A 16,629-nucleotide genomic window follows, 5' to 3' on the forward strand; every position below is an offset into this window, starting at 1 on the left:
CCGCAGAAAAGAGAAACACTTCTGATGCCAGTGGGGCAATAGTTTAATACACCCCTGTAGGTGGAATACATTTTCATATTTGCTCCACGGAATCCCTTGGGTTCCAGGTGAAATGGGGCCACACATGTATGAAGGTGACAGACCCACAGGGAGGCCTCTCGCACAGTGTTCTTGGTACATGATTGAAGTTTCCTTCTCCTTCGGCTTTTGAATAAAAGGAAACAGACACCTTGTGAAAACAGAAGTGCTGCTATCAGAAGCTCTGTACCCTACCTCACACACGTCCACATTCCAATGACACATGAGTGGCTCGTTGGTCTAGGGGTATGATTCTCGCTTCGGGTGCGAGAGGTCCCGGGTTCAAATCCCGGACGAGCCCTCCTTGGAATTCTTTTTTTAAATTAAAAAAAAGCAGATGCTTCAAGTGGTTAATCAAACAACATCATCTTTTAAAAAGACCCTGGCCTGGTTTCGGATTTTAATCCAGAATATGTCGCACTCATCCCAACACTCAGATGTGTGTGTGTGTGTGTTGGGTGGGGGGCGGGGGTGCCTACACCTGCCACATCAGCAGGGAAGAGAGGATTTCTCTTACATGCAGTTGAAACTCACTGTGGGCGCTACACTTCGTGGAGCTGTTGAGTGGGCTGTGGGGGCGCACGTGAGTGCGAGCCACACTAGGAAAAGTGCGCTGGACACAGTGCTTAATTTGTGCTTGTTGTTTCCGGTGCTGAGCACCGACACTTATTTTTGAGGGCCGGGGCTTATTCTTCTGCCTCTAGCATTTGCTGCGAGAAAAAGACACAAATGAGGAAGACGAAGGAAGGGAACAACGAAAAAGTGTCACAAAGGGAGAAAGCTGCAAGAGTGAGCTGAAGGGGCAGGAAGTGGCTTTATATGGATTGAAGAGGCCTGAGATGGGTTCAGGATTACGCTGCAGCCGCGTATTTAAGAGGAGGGCTTGGGCACCGGCACCTTTTTATTTACAAATTAAGCACTGGCTGGACAGTAAGAGCAGCAGAGGCCCTCCTCCTACAGGGGGCGCTCCTCTGAGACCTGCCAAAGTTATAACTTTTATGACCGTATTTAAAAGGGGCATTTTCTGTGCCACCGACGGTAACTCTGAATGGTGCATTCCACGGTGCAGCTGTCCGGGGCGTCCTCCGTGGCACATTAAAGGTGAAATGACACAATCATTCTGGTGAACGTGTCCGTTCTGATTGGCAGGTGCCGTGCCAACGTCGGGGTACATTGGGTGGCACAATAACCCCCGTAGATGCGCTTCCTGGGGTTATTCCGCAGAGCAGTCCTCTTGCTAGGCATGTGCCAGGGCCGGACTGCCCGCTTGGTCCCCTGGCACTGCCATGCGGGCTGCATGGGAAAGGGTTTGGCTTGAACTTTTTGCCCAGACTGAGCTGATCCTGGTTTCCATTCCGGTCCCTGTATATTTGGTGCCACAGTAATTGTCCCGCACACTATATAGGGTTATTCTGAACCACGGTGCTGTGATGGGCATATTCTGGGCACAGGGATCTGCATACTCTGTACCACGAGGTAAAAGAAACACTAGTGCAAATAGAAGAATCGATGCTTAAAAGTGTGCATCAGTGTACACTACACACACACAGTGAGTGAGAGCAGTGTGTGTCCTGAGTTACAGACGCACAGTGAGTGAGAGCAGTGTGTGTCCTGAGTTATAGACGCACAGTGAGTGAGAGTAGTGTGTCACGAGTTATAGACACACAGTGAGAGTAGAGTGTGGCCTGAGTGAGAGTAGAGTGTGTCCTGAGTTATAGACACACAGTGAGTGAGAGTAGAGTGTGTCTTGAGTTATAGACGCACAGTGAGTGAGAGTAGAATGTGTCCTGAGTTATAGATGCACAGTGAGTGAGAGCAGAGTGTGTCCTGAGTTATAGACGCACAGTGAGTGAGAGCAGAGGGTGTCCTGAGTTATAGACACACAGTGAGTGAGAGTAGAGTGTGTCCTGAGTTATAGACGCACAGTGAGTAAGAGTAGAGTGTGTCCTGAGTTATAGATGCACACAGCGAGTGAGAGTAGAGTGTGTCCTTAAGTACACAGACACACAGTGAGTGAGAGCAGAGGGTGTCCTGAGTTACAGACGCACAGTGAGTAAGAGCAGAGTGTGTCTTGAGTTACAGACACACAGTGAGTGAGAGCAGAGTGTGTCCTGAGTTATAGACACACAGTGAGTGAGAGCAGAGTGTGTCCTGAGTTATAGACATACAGTGAGTGAGAGCAGAGTCTGTCCTGAGTTATAGATGCACACAGCGAGTGAGAGCAGAGTGTGTCCTGAGTTATAGATGCACAGTGAGTGAGAGCAGAGTGTATCCTGAGTTATAGACACACAGTGAGTGAGAGTAGAGTGTGTCCTGAGTTATAGACGCACAGTGAGTGAGAGTAGAATGTGTCCTGAGTTATAGATGCACAGTGAGTGAGAGTAGTGTGTCACGAGTTATAGACACACAGTGAGAGTAGAGTGTGGCCTGAGTGAGAGTAGAGGGTGTCCTGAGTTATAGACACAGTGAGTGAGAGTAGAGTGTGTTCTGAGTTATAGACGCACAGTGAGTGAGAGCAGAGTGTGTCCTGAGTTATAGACACACAGTGAGTGAGAGTAGAGTGTGTCCTGAGTTATAGACGCACAGTGAGTGAGAGCAGAGTGTGTCCTGAGTTATAGACACACAGTGAGTGAGAGTAGAGGGTGTCCTGAGTTATAGACACAGTGAGTGAGAGCAGAGTGTGTCACATGTTATAGACGCACACAGTGAGTGAGAGCAGAGTGTGTCACGAGTTATAGACGCACACAGTGAGTGAGAGCAGAGTGTGTCCTGAGTTATAGACACACAGTGAGTGAGAGTAGAGTGTGTCCTGAGTTATAGACACGCAGTGAGTGAGAGTAGAGTGTGTCCTGAGTTATAGACACGCAGTGAGTGAGAGTAGAGTGTGTCCTGAGTTATAGACGCACAGTGAGTGACAGCAGATGCACACAGTGAGTGAGAGTAGAGTGTGTCCTGAGTTATAGACGCACAGTGAGTGAGAGTAGAGTGTGTCCCGAGTTATAGACGCACAGTGAGTGAGAGTAGTGTGTCACGAGTTATAGACACACAGTGAGAGTAGAGTGTCTCCTGAGTGAGAGTAGAGTGTGTTCTGAGTTATAGACGCACAGTGAGTGAGAGCAGTGTGTGTCCTGAGTTATAGACGCACACAGTGAGTGAGAGCAGAGTGTGTCCTGAGTTATAGACGCACAGCGAGTGAGAGCAGAGTGTGTCCTGAGTTATAGACACACAGTGAGTGAGAGTAGTGTGTCCTGAGTTATAGACGCACACAGTGAGTGAGAGCAGAGTGTGTCCTTAAGTACACAGACACACAGTGAGTGAGAGCAGAGTGTGTCTTGAGTTATAGACGCACACAGTGAGTGAGAGTAGAGTGTGTCCTGAGTTATAGGCACACAGTGAGTGAGAGCGGAGTGTGTCCTTAAGTACAAAAACACACAGTGAGTGAGAGTAGAGGGTGTCCTGAATTACAGACACACGGTGAGTGAGAGTCGAGTGTGTCCTCAGTCACAGGGCACACGTGAGATCACCCTCCGCTGTTACAGATCTGCATGTCATGAGTGTACTTTACTCCCAGGAGGGGGAATGTGCTCCACGGTGTGAACGTCACAGCACGTGGCACTGAGCTCCTAGGTGCACATCTGTCACGCATTTAGTGTGATGGGGCCGCTGGTGTGAGGCGCACGCACAACGATGGGGGTGAGACGGAGGGAGACAGAATTATGAGAAACGTGTAAATAACGAAATGAGGGCGGTGAGAAGCGAAGGAAGGAAGGCCGGGAAGGAGGAAGGGAGAGCGCAAAGAAAAGGAAGAAAGAACAAGGGATGGGGCAAAGGAGGAAGGACACAAACCAATGAGGAGCTGGGACACGACAGAGAAATAATATTATTGTTGTTTAAACAATGTCTTATATTTCTAAGTTTTTCATTCAAGCTTTCTGCCGAAACCCGGGATCGAACCAGGGACCTTTAGATCTTCAGTCTAACGCTCTCCCAACTGAGCTATTTCGGCGGCCTGTGATCGCATTTAATGACTGTGCTGATCCCATGAAAAACACCCCGGAGGTCCAGTGCAGTAGTGAAGAGTTTACAGGTTCCCCCCTCCGCCCCCCCCTAAAAAGCCTGGCCGGGAGGGCTGCTCTGTCATCGGACCTCAGTCACCAGCTGACTCCAGCATCACCTGCCGGTGCCGCCAGCCTCACAGGTGTCTGACCTCTCCCTGCACGGGACCACCCTTTCATGCCCCCTCCCGTACTTCCCTGCACAGTGCACGCAGGGGCCCCCTCCGGACTCACGCGGGAGCTCTAGGGCCCCCTAGAGCTCGCTCTCCCTCTTCACCGCGGGGGCCTTTGTTACTCCAGTGCCCATGTGTATAAGTACAGACACTCGCGAGGGGGCAGAGCAGGGCAGTACGGGTCATATGTATTACACGTGCGTCTCACGAGCAGGCAGGTCATGGATCACACCGTCCTCTTATCAGGCACGAGGAAGTTTCGAGAATTTAAATTGTAGGGTCTATTGTCTCCTTCCATCATTGCTATTTCTTTTTAGCTGGTTATATATAAACTCTTCAGGTAATGTAGATCCATCCTAGAGCCCAGGGGGCGTGAGAGAGGCGACACCCCCTCAAGCATCCGGAGACAGCCTACTAGACACATTTCTCCACAGAGGTCTGGGTGCCCGCTTCAGCCAGGGGTCCATTGCACCGGTCCAGGTACCTGAGTGGCCCTCTGACAGTGGAGGAAGTCGATACCAGCCCTGTCAAGTTCCCAAGGTCCATGCGTCATCTCCTGCTCCAGGCCATATTTTTCCTTTGACTTCTGGGACTTGTAGTCTTTTTTAGTCTATGATAAAACAGGACTACAAGTCCGAGAATTCAAAGAAATAAAACTGGACTGGAGCAACACATCACGATGGGTCTGGAAAACGTGGCCGCTATGGGGGACCCCTCCGCCCACACTCAATGGCAGGAGAGTGAGACAGAATATCAGATTAGAATCATTTTGCCCAGAATATGCCCATCACAACCACTGCCACGGACTAACACTTCGAAGTATTCCTGGTGTCATTATTGTGCCTCGAAATATACCCTTCACAAAGACGTGCTACATAATAAACCTCTAAATAAGCCTCTGCCATCGCTGTGCCACCAAAGATACCCGTCAAATTAACTGTGCTAAACAGAACGACGGAGCCTCTAAGCACTTCATTCAAAACTTCTGTGCCAAAGTAAAGTTGTACAATTAATTTAATGGAGTCCAAGGTGGCACTATTCGGCCTCTGCCAGCCTCCGGTACAGGGAACGGAGCCCACGCTCTAAAAACAGTGTGGGGGCTCCGTTCACCCGCGCCCACCCCAGCTTGTGCCCCGGGTCTCTGCCCTGCTGCTGGTGACCTCACAATCCCCTCCCCCTGCCCAGTGTGTCTCACACTCGTGCACTCCCACGTCTCACCCTGCTGTCTCCCACAGTGTGGTTTAACAAAAGACGTGCAGCCCCCGGTGTAATAAGATTCGTCTCCAAGCAACATTAACAAATGTCCCGGGTGCTGATGTGGCAGTGATGGAGACCTGCCTCCCGGCGGCCCCTGCAGCTGCCTCTTGGTCCAGGGCTCCGTTTCTTCCTTGCAGCGCGACACGTGATGGCTTAAAATACAAAACCGTCCCAGGGTATTTTATCTTAAAAGCGCTTGTTTTTTAGTTTGTTACTTTTCAAATTATCCATTTAGTGATATGATAAAATATTAAAGGGCTCGTCCGGGATTTAAACCCGGGACCTCTCGCACCCTAAGCTAGAATCATAGCCCTAGACCAACGAGCCAGATGTGTGTGAGAGTTATGTGGGATGTGTTGTGTTCACCATCCCTCGTGATGTACAGTATTCTGAATATTATTTTTGTCCGTATTTCCCTTGGACACAGCCTGGCAATCCCAGAGAACAGGAGGAGGAGGTTGGTTTTCTGACACAGAGAGTCTCATTTTAGGAAATATCTGATTCCTTTTATTCAAAGCTGCAGAGAGAAAGGCAACAGCCTTCACACAACTCTACACACATTATTACTTGCGACGGTCTGAGCCTGTTAATTTAATGCAACTCTAATCCCTATTTCACCCGGGCCTTAAAGGTTTTTATTAGAAAAAGACAAATGTGTTTCTCTTTCAGAGATATTTGTAAATTATTTAGAGGTCAGTCACAGATGAGTTGGGGTTTTTGACCACATAAATTCGATATAGACACGGACACCAAATAGTTATGACGTCAGGGTATAGCATTAATGAGAGATAATGCCCGGTCAGGGCTGGACTGGTGTTTGCTCCAGAGCAGCATGAAAGGGCGACAGGGTTTAAGGAGCACTTATAGGTGCAATGCCCGACCTCTCCGCCAGGGGGCGTCTACTTATCTGGTCTCTCAGAATTCACCCCCTCTTCCCTGGTTGTGAGGGTTGAGTCTGTTATCTCTAGCCAATCAGAATCTGGGGTGCTTTCCTACAAAGCAAGGCACCTCTCTCGGCTCCCTCTTATGCCATGCACTTAGGTCTGCTGTGATTATGTAATGACGCAGGGCGGGCGCTAGGCGTGGGCATTGTGGGCAGATGCCAGCCCCCGGCCCAGCACTTTACAGCCAGGCTGGCACACTGATTCTCTTGTTCCCTCCCACCCTATTAAGAGCGAGGTGTGACTCCTTACTGAGAAAAGTGTGTAATGAGCTTTATTGTGATTACTTAAAATAATTGCACAGGCAAAACATTAAAAGAAGATAAGAAAAGTGATATATGCGACCAAAGGCGCATCCCCACATCAAAAATCATCTTCTGCCCATATCTAAAACACTATATTGCACAAGTAGAACAAAATAAAATCAAACAGATTATGTAGGTTAAATATACAAACAGAGATACATTCTCTCATCATAAATCACCATTTACCTATGTATAAGCAATTAAGGATGACCACTCTAGGACAGCTCACCTGTCAACAATCGGTGGAAAAAGTTGTGAGAAGAGCTGCTATCAGGAGTGAACATGCTACACTGTTAGCAAAGTGCCGTATTTCATTATGATGAAGTCAGCCACCTCCTTTAAGATGAATACCTTGTAGCAATTCACCCGCCGCCATGAGATGATAAATGGCGCATTATCCGGCACTATCATAAAAACCTAGAATCGATGAAAAAGTGAAAGTGCATAAACAGTACATTCCATCATTCATATCATCCACATAGGATAGGCAAGTAAAGTGCATAAGAAATGCATACTACATTTCAAATCATTTTCTTCAGATAAGGAGGTACCATACACTCTATTGGGCACTAGCTTAAAGCAACATTAACATAGGAGCCTAAGGTACATGAGAAAGTGAGAGTGTATAAATACTATGTACAGTGCTTAATTTGTAAATAAAAACATGCCTGTGCTCAAAGCTCTCCTCGAAAACACGTGGCTGCTGCAATTAAATGTGCGAAGATGGAATACTGAGGCAGCGTAATCCTGAAGCCACCTCGGGCCTCTTCAATCTATTTACAGCCACTCCCTGCCCCTTCAGCTCACTCTTGCAGCTTTCTGCTTTCTCCTTTCGTGATGCTTTTTCGTTTTCCTCTTCCTCCGTCTTTCCCATATGTCTTTTGCTCGCAGTAAATGCTTGAGGCATACAAAATAAGTGCTGACCCTCAAAAATAAGTGCCGGCGCCCCACACCGGAAACAACAAGCACAAATTAAGCACTGAGTACGTACCATCATTTAAAATCAATCTCCTAGGATAAACAGAATGATCTGTCTAGCTGTCAAGATCTATGAGTATAACTTTTGTTTTCTTAGCTCCACTGAGATTTTTAAAAAAGTAAACCTTGCCAGCACTCCTGGTGCATGGATTGTTTTACACTAGTGAACCACAGCTGAATATCATTGAGGCAACTCCTGTTCAGGCCCCCTGCTCAATCTGCATACATTAATGTGCCCGTAGCCGGCCCAAGTTAGCTTTTTGGATCAATGTGCGGGCCTGGGGTGGAGTGGGGGGTGCTGGGGTTGATGACTCCTGTCCTGTTGGTGAAGGGAAGGTAACAAGGCCTCCAGAAAGGCCGCTTAGACCCCCACTGGGCCGCTGGTTTGAAGGAGGCTGAAGCTCATAGCAGCAAAGGCAGCCTGGCTCGTGCACCTGCTGAAAGAGTGGGGGGCTCCTTCTCCGAGTACAATTCAGACACACAAAGGCCTCTGAAGGGACAGTCGTGGTTCGCAGATACAAGAAATCCATCCATGAACTCTTGGTTCTTGTGACATATTATACAACGACTTGAAAGAGCTATGTACATCTGTCAGGATGGCCGAGCGGTCTAAGGCGCTGCGTTCAGGTCGCAGTCTCCCCTGGAGGCGTGGGTTCGAATCCCACTTCTGACACAACCATCCCTTTTGGAATATTATAAATTTTCATGTGTGTTCTGGCTGTCTGCATGTAGAAACACGGGTGGAAGTCACAATTGAGAGTGCTATGCATTCAAGTTTGTAAGCAAAGTGTAAGATTTATCTTTTTATTGAACAATAAATAGTTCGAGTAAGGAACTCGAAAAGATCGAATACATTTGTATTTAGAAAATGATTTGGGAAGTGACATCGTAAACCGTGAGTGTACATTTTGTCCCAACCAAATTATATTTCTCTGACAGTTGCACAAATGTTCAGGCTGTTGCCCAGAGCCGCTGTTTATCTTTTTCTTTCTAGCAACCATTCATTTTCCAGCCGCAAGGTGGCACTTTATCTTCAGACAAGAATTCATATTCAGAAATGAATGACATAACCTACTGAAATAACTTGAATAGATATTCTCAGTGTTGTAAATAAATAACAGTTAGTGGGTACTGGACAGCACTCTTTCAGAGAAATTATCACTTAATTAATACTTAAATTCTGACCTACTGTAAGTAATCCGGTGTTCATGTAAAGCGCTGCAATGCCCCGTGCTACGTTGGCGCTATGTAAAACTACAAAAAAGTTAGGGTTTACTAGAGGCCCTCACAACTCTCCCACGACACGTGGGTGCTATTTAATAAGTTTTCCGAATGTTAAGTAATCTGACCACTTTAGATCCATATTCCGTTACTTCTCATCTCTAGGACCAGTATACATAGAGAGCTGTTTTAGTGACTTCTCAAATAAAGTCTGGCCATGGACGTTCAGAACTCCATGAGTCCAGATGAGCAGTCCAGGTCCTTTTTAGGTTCCACCTGGACAGCACATGCCCTGTCTCTGTGAGACATGTTGTTTACATTCAGTGGGCTTACAGCCCGCCCACAGCTTATCATTTGTTAGCTTCAGCGTTTCCCTCACAGCCCCGGGATCCCATAGCCCACCACACACATACTGCCTTGGCTGAAACGCATATAACCATAGATTGCAAACCATAAGAAAAGACAAGGCCACACCAGTTGTTGGAGAGAAGTTGACTGCAGGTTTATTATTGCTTATGTAGGCAAGACAAAATTGGGTTAACTTACTGATGATCCAAGCGCAGCCATTGGATGAGAAACCTATGCTCATCACTCACCTGATTAGACAATGAGTGCCTGGACTACACACCATCAAGAGTTATACATTTTTGGGGGTTTCCCACACTGTAAATCCGATAAAACCAAACTCACGTGTAGTGACAAAGCTGTCCAAGGCAAGGCCCCGGTTGCTCAGATTTACAACTGTCCATTGGACTAACGGGGCACTGTTGCTTTCATCCCGCGGTCCTGCCGTAAAGATTCCCCAGGAGCTGGCATGGAGCATCCCCTTTGTGCTCCGCCATGATTGCTTTCTGCACCAAATTCCTTTGGATCGCCCTGTAACTCAGGCTGCGAAACAAAACAATGGAAAAAAACCTTGCCAATATACAGGCAATCATACTCTTTAAATAAATCCAGTGGGTGAGGGTAGGATGGGTATTGTCTAGAAGCTGTCAAAAGAGGATGGGAGCCAAGGTCAACAGGTATTTAACCCTTTGCCCCTTCCCAGCTGCCCACTACCACTGGACGCCTGCAGCCCAGGGAGAGTGGACAGGTCCCTTTTCTAACATCTTAGACCCCCCCAGGCAACGTGGTCATGGGGGTGAGGGAGTGTGCCGTAGGACAGAGGAATGCGGTACTAAGCCCCTGCACGCCTAAATTGTTGTGTTGCGTACGACACAGGCAGCCCCATACTTAATATCCCATAACCCACCACACACACATTGCCCTGGTTGGAACGTATATAACCATAGAGTGCAAACCATAAGAAAAGACAAGTCCTTCATCCCCATTTGTCACAACATGTAGGCCTCACTTCCTCTTCTTGTTTTTGGCCCTCCCTTGGAGCATGTACCAAGTACTTGTGTCCATCCACTGCTCCTGTTTTTGGTGCTAATTTTCTTTGTTCAAGCACTCCATATTAGTGCTGGTGTTTCCAGTCCATCTCCCCAGTCACCATCTATGTAGCTTCTATTCCCTCCCACCCACCCCTTCTATATAGCTTCCATTCTTTTCTACCCCTCTGTGTTGCTTCTTTTCACTCCCACCCTCTACTCTACACCCCTGCACACTGCTCAATGCCAATGCACTGTATGCCAATGCAATGTATGCCACTGCACTGTATGCCACCTCACTGTATTCCACTGCATTGTATGTCACTGTACTGTATGCCACTGCACTCTACTCTTCAACACTCTGCTCTGCACCCCTCTACTCTACACCCCTGCACTCTACTCTATGCCAATGCATTGTATGCCACTGCACTCTACTCTTCAGCACTCTGCTCTGCACCACTCTACTGTACACCACTGCACTGTACTCTGCACCACTCTACTCTACACCACTGCACTCTACTCCGCACCACTCTACTCTACACCACTGCACTCTACTCTACACTGCACCACTTTACTCTACACCACTACACTCTTCAATCCACCACTCTACACCAGTGTCCTCTTTGCCCCTCTTCTCCACACCACATTACTCTTCACCACTTTACACCACTGTAGTGAATCTGTCATCCAAGGCAGGAATTCAAGTTGACACTTGTAGTTGATTAAATGTACGTTTATTTCCAGTTTGATGCATAAAAGAAACTTCATCCACCCACAAGTCAAGATCCTCCAATCTCCTCAAATCTCCTTCCCAGACTCCCCCAGCATTCCAAATTCCAGAGAGTCTATGAGCCTAAAGGAAGGCAGGGGAAGCATTGGGAGAAACCAACTAAGAGAAATACATAACTAAAAGAAACACAATACATATAAAGGGAAACCATGCTGAGATAAACACAATAAAGAAATAGTGATAACACCACACTATCTTCCCCCTAAATTATAAATAAATACATATATATACATTTTTTTTTTTACATCTTCACAACTCTATTCAAATTCCAAATACACCCATCATCCACTTTAATAGCACCTTTAAACACTTCGATAACTTTAAAGATTTTACTATAATGAGAAAATGTTCCACAATTTATTTTCGGCAACTTAATCTTAACAGAATCACCAACTGCAACAACAAGAGGTTTGACTGCTTTACGACGATCATATGTCAATTTCCTTTTTTCCTGTAAAATCTCATCCCTGGTCACAGCTAGTTCTTTAATTTTCTCATGGTTCAACTCTTTACTAACATATTTATTCACCCGTGAAGGATTTATGCTAGTGTTAGGCACTCTTTTCTTGAACAATACAAATGGAGATTGGCCAGTACTGGAATGTGGTGTAAACCTATAACTCTCAACTTTAGATTTAACAGCTTCCATCCAATTACATCCTGTTAATCTTGCTACTTGAATAGTTTCCTTCAATGTCCTGTTAAAGCGCTCAACCATACCATTAGTTTCAGGATGATATAGAGCACTTTTCTTATGCAATATGCCTCTAGATGCTAAAAACTCAGACATGTGCTTAGAGGTGAATTGAACCCCATTATCTGTTATGATGCATTTGGGATATCCTTCTCTAGAAAATACCCCTGAAAGAAAATTAGTAATTGATTCTGGCCAATGAGACAACATGTCCATTACAACAACAATATACTTAGAAGTTGAACCACACACAACAGGACCCATAATATCCATTGCAACATCCTCCCACACTTCATTAGGAATTTTCCAGATTTCTAATGGACGTGACCTACACTTGAAAGTTTTATCTGCAAATTTGCATTCCACACAGTCGCGAACAACTCTTTCCAACGCTAAATCCATTCTCGGCCACCAATAAAATTCTCTCAACCGTTCTTTTGTCTTGCAAATCTTTCACGCAAACCAGATGGAGGTACTAATCTTCCACTCCTAAAAACCAAACCATTCTCAACTGAAAGTTCATTCCAAATTTTTTTATACACATTCTCTTCATCACAGTCAGCAGGAACACAATTAGATTCGATCAAATCCTTTACCCGTTTCAAGCTAGTATCATTACTAAACTCCGTTAACCACTCATCTTCCGTGATACAACCATCAGTCAAAATGCACACTTTCACATCCTCATCAACCAACCATGTGCTACAATCCATATCTTGGTCCCAGCTAAAAGATCTTAACCTTGACAAACAGTCAGCTGTGCGGTTCTCACATCCAGGGACATATCTGACAGAAAATTGAAAGTCTTGAAGACCAGCAATCTACTTGCAAATACGTGAAGAAATACAGTCTAGACCCTTCTTATCAAAAATCTCTTGTAAAGGCTTATGATCAGATTGCACAACAAACCTAGATCCCCATAGAAACTGTTTAAACTTCTTTATAGCCCAGTAGATAGCTAGTGCTTCTTTTTCAGTGGTGGAATACCTCGACTCCGCTCCCCTTAACGCTCTGGAAGCAAATGCCATAGTAACATCCTTACCATCATACTTTTGCTTAAGAACACTTCCTAAACCCTTATCTGAGGCATCAGTTATAATCCAACAGGGAAACCCTGGGCGAAAACTGTTGAGACATTGAGCAGAAGATAGTGCATTTTTTAGATCCTCAAATTCTTTCTTGCAAGCCTCTGACCATACAAAATCAACACCTTTCTTAAGTAACTCTCTAATGCAGCAAGACCTACTGGCAAAATTAGGAACAAATTTGGAATAAAATTCCGCCATGCCTTAGAAAACTTGTACATCTTCTCTTTTAACAGGATCCGCAAAATTAACTACAGTTTTAACTAGATCCTCTTTCGGTTTAACACCTTGAGAAGAAATTACATGTCCTAAATACGTGATATCTGAACATGCAAACTTGCATTTTTCTCCCTTGAGTGTGATTCCCTTACTACGAAATTGTTTTAAGACTTCTCTAACTTTGGAAAGATGTTGTTCAAGAGTGTTAGAAAAAATGAGAACATCATCTTGAAAAAATCTAACACCATCAGTTTTCCCAAGAATATGATACATTAGTATTTGAAATACAGAAGCAGCAGAGCACAAACCAAATGGCATCCTATTAAACTTAAACACACCAAAGGGAGTGATGAAAGATGTCAACAATTTTGATTCTTCACACAATTGAACTTGGTGATAAGCTGAACTCAAATCTAATGTCGTAAAATATTTTGCCTCTCCTAAAAGACAGACCATTTCATTTATGTTTGGTAAAGGAAATTTGTCTTCAATCACAGCTTTGTTGAGATGTCTAAGGTCCACACAGTCTAATATCTCCCGATTTCTTCACAGCAACAACAATGGGGGCGACCCATTGTGCAGCCTCGACTTCTTCAATGATGCCTTCAGATTGAAACCTTTGTAATTCAGATTTAACCTTGTCTTGTAAAGTGAAAGGAATTTTTCTTACTTTGCACGCTACAGGGCTGACACCCTCCTTAAGACAAATACGATGTTTGTATCCCGTAACGCACCCTACTTTAGAAGAAAATACATCAGAAAATTCACCTATGATGTCGTCTTTGATGCTGCAAACATTTTGAACTAATACTTGAGGAATAGAATTGGGATTTAATATAATCCCAAGCATCTTCTGATGTGGCCAACTCAGAATTGTGTCACCAACAACTGGAACATATATTTTCTCTGAAATTGTGTTCCCTTTAAAGGTTATGACGGCTTCAAAGTAACCCTTGAGCTCAATAGGTTTACCGCCATAACTGTAGGGAATGATATCAGGATCTAGTAAAGAAACTCTTCCCATAAAATGCTTAGTGAAATCCGAAACTGATACTAAGGAAAGTTTCGCGCCCGAATCCATCATCATAGAAATAGATGTTCCGTTGACATCCACAAAATCCGAAGGGTACTGACAAGTATTATTGGCGACACAATTAACATCATAAATAATCTGAAGAACAAAATCTCGATCATCATTACAATCAATTTCCTGAACTTTGACTTTAGACTTAGAAAATGATTTGCAATACTTAGCAAAATGTCCCTTCTTGGAACATTTGTTACAAATAATATGAATAGCAGGACAATCTTGGCTATTAGCTAAATGAGTTGTAGAACCACACCTAAAACACATCAGTTTTGCTCTAATGTTTGCTTGAAACTTGTTATTAGTTTTTGTATTTATAGCTTGGACCTCCATAGAAACACCTTTGGATTTCCTCAAATTATCAATACAAGCCATCGAATGTTCAACTTGCTTAGCAATGATTAACACTTCATCTAGTGATGGATCACTTTTGACCCATAATGCTTCTCTTACTTTGTCGCATTTACATTCAAGCATGAATCGGTCTCTAATACGTTCTTCTAGATTTTCTCCGAAGTTACATGATGAAGCTAGTTTGCGTAAAGCTGTGACAAAATCTTCAATAGATTCATCATCCATCTGCTTACGTTTCCCAAAATAGTAACGTTGTAAAATGATAGAAACTTTGGGAAGAAAGTGATTGTCCAGTCTAAGTAAAGTAGAATCAAATTCATTCAAAGAGTTGTCACCTTCCGCACCATCTGATGTTGTTATTGCAGGTAAAGTTTCCAAGATTTCTTGACCCTCCGCACCAAGACAATGTTGTAAAACAGAAGTCTTTCTTTCAGAGGATAAGTTGCTGCCACAGACGTGCATGTAAGTCAGGAAAACCTTTTTCCATTTTTGCCACGATATAGGAGGTTCTCCAGGAAGCGCAAGAAAAAATGGTAGAGGTGTAATGTTCTGCATAATCACTTATTATTGCAGGGAAAGAAAAAATTTTTTACAAAAAAATGTAACACAGAAAATGAAGTGCCACTTAAAAGAAATAAAATATCCAGAAAAAAACAATGACAGAGCCAACTTGTTTCCAAAAATAAACGTAATAAAATAGCAGTTTTAAACGGATAATTTAGAGCTAAACTCTGTTTATTTGTTGAATAACTCGAGTTGAAAAACGAGTCGTCGTATCCCCTGTGGAGCGTGTTTCCCTTGAATACAGCCGAGTAAATAAACAGCGTGTGTATCTCAAGAGAGCGCGGCCGGGAAATAAAGGCACGCGTTCACGTTGCCATGGCAACAAATTCAACAGCAGGTAAATAAACAGCGCGTGTATCTCAAGAGAGCGCGGCCGGGAAAGAAAGGCTTGCGTTCACGTTGCTTTGGCAACAAAATCAACAGCACGCGTCTCCAGAGGCACGAGGAAAGGAGACAGTTGAAAGACGCGTCTATTAAATTTATAAATAGACATGAAAAGAATTACCATGTGGCTCAAAAACAGGTTGAAAAAATAAAAATAAAAAAAATGTGAGCCACAAAAAACAGAGGAAAAAGAAATTACAGTACCTTTTTTTTTCTTAACGTTAGAAGCTGAATAAATGAAGATGTTGAAGTTTCCAAGGTACAGTTTCAGAAGTCTCGAACCACCCTTGTCGCCAACATGTAGTGAATCTGTCATCCAAGGCAGAAATTCAAGTTGACACTTGTAGTTGATTAAATGTACGTTTATTTCCAGTTTGATGCGTAAAAGAAACTTCATCCACCCACAAGTCAAGATCCTCCAATCTCCTCACATCTCCTTCCCAGACTCCCCCAGCATTCCAAATTCCAGAGAGTCTATGAGCCTAAAGGAAGGCAGGGGAAGCATTGGGAGAAACCAACTAAGAGAAATACATAACTAAAAGAAACACAATACATATAAAGGGAAACCATGCTGAGATAAACACAATAAAGAAATAGTAATAACACCACAACCACTCTGCTCTTTTCACCACTCTACACAGCTGCACACCACACTACTCCACTCCGCACCACTCTATGCCACTGCACTTTACACAACTAGACTATTCTGCACGACTCAGTTGTAGCCAGCTAATTTGCAATTTTGTGTATTTTCTAAACTGTTCCAGCTTTGCGAAATACAAAGCTTATGAAGTTCTTTAAACAAATAAATGTAAGTTGGCCTCAGCTCAGAGCCCTCCATCCCACTCCTCTTACCTGAGTCCTGGGTGCCCTGCCTCCATGTGTTTGCTGGAGGATGTCCTACATCAGACATTCTGCATCAGGACATCATACATGGAAGGCCACAAAGGATAAACCTTATCTCAAGTAAAGTTAGGAGACTTAACCTACTCTGAAAAGTGTGGAGTTTCCTAATCCCGCCCAACTTCATAAATTAAGTCTTCATTTAACTCACCACAAATGTAATATAAC

At 44.4% G+C, this 16,629-nt stretch overlaps 3 non-coding genes across 3 annotated transcripts; 2 read left to right on the top strand and 1 right to left on the bottom strand.

The window, feature by feature from the left end:
- Positions 1-307: 307 nt before the first annotated feature.
- Positions 308-379, top strand: TRNAP-CGG (transfer RNA proline (anticodon CGG)). Its single transcript has one exon. It is a non-coding gene; the product is annotated as a tRNA-Pro (tRNA).
- A 3,632-nt stretch (positions 380-4,011) lies between these two features.
- TRNAF-GAA (transfer RNA phenylalanine (anticodon GAA)) lies at positions 4,012-4,084 on the bottom strand. Its single transcript has one exon. It is a non-coding gene; the product is annotated as a tRNA-Phe (tRNA).
- A 4,293-nt stretch (positions 4,085-8,377) lies between these two features.
- Positions 8,378-8,460, top strand: TRNAL-CAG (transfer RNA leucine (anticodon CAG)). Its single transcript has one exon. It is a non-coding gene; the product is annotated as a tRNA-Leu (tRNA).
- The last annotated feature ends 8,169 nt before the right edge of the window (positions 8,461-16,629 follow it).

The sequence above is a fragment of the Pleurodeles waltl genome, unplaced genomic scaffold (genome assembly GCF_031143425.1).
Source record: "Pleurodeles waltl isolate 20211129_DDA unplaced genomic scaffold, aPleWal1.hap1.20221129 scaffold_67, whole genome shotgun sequence".
Taxonomy (NCBI): domain Eukaryota; kingdom Metazoa; phylum Chordata; class Amphibia; order Caudata; family Salamandridae; genus Pleurodeles; species Pleurodeles waltl.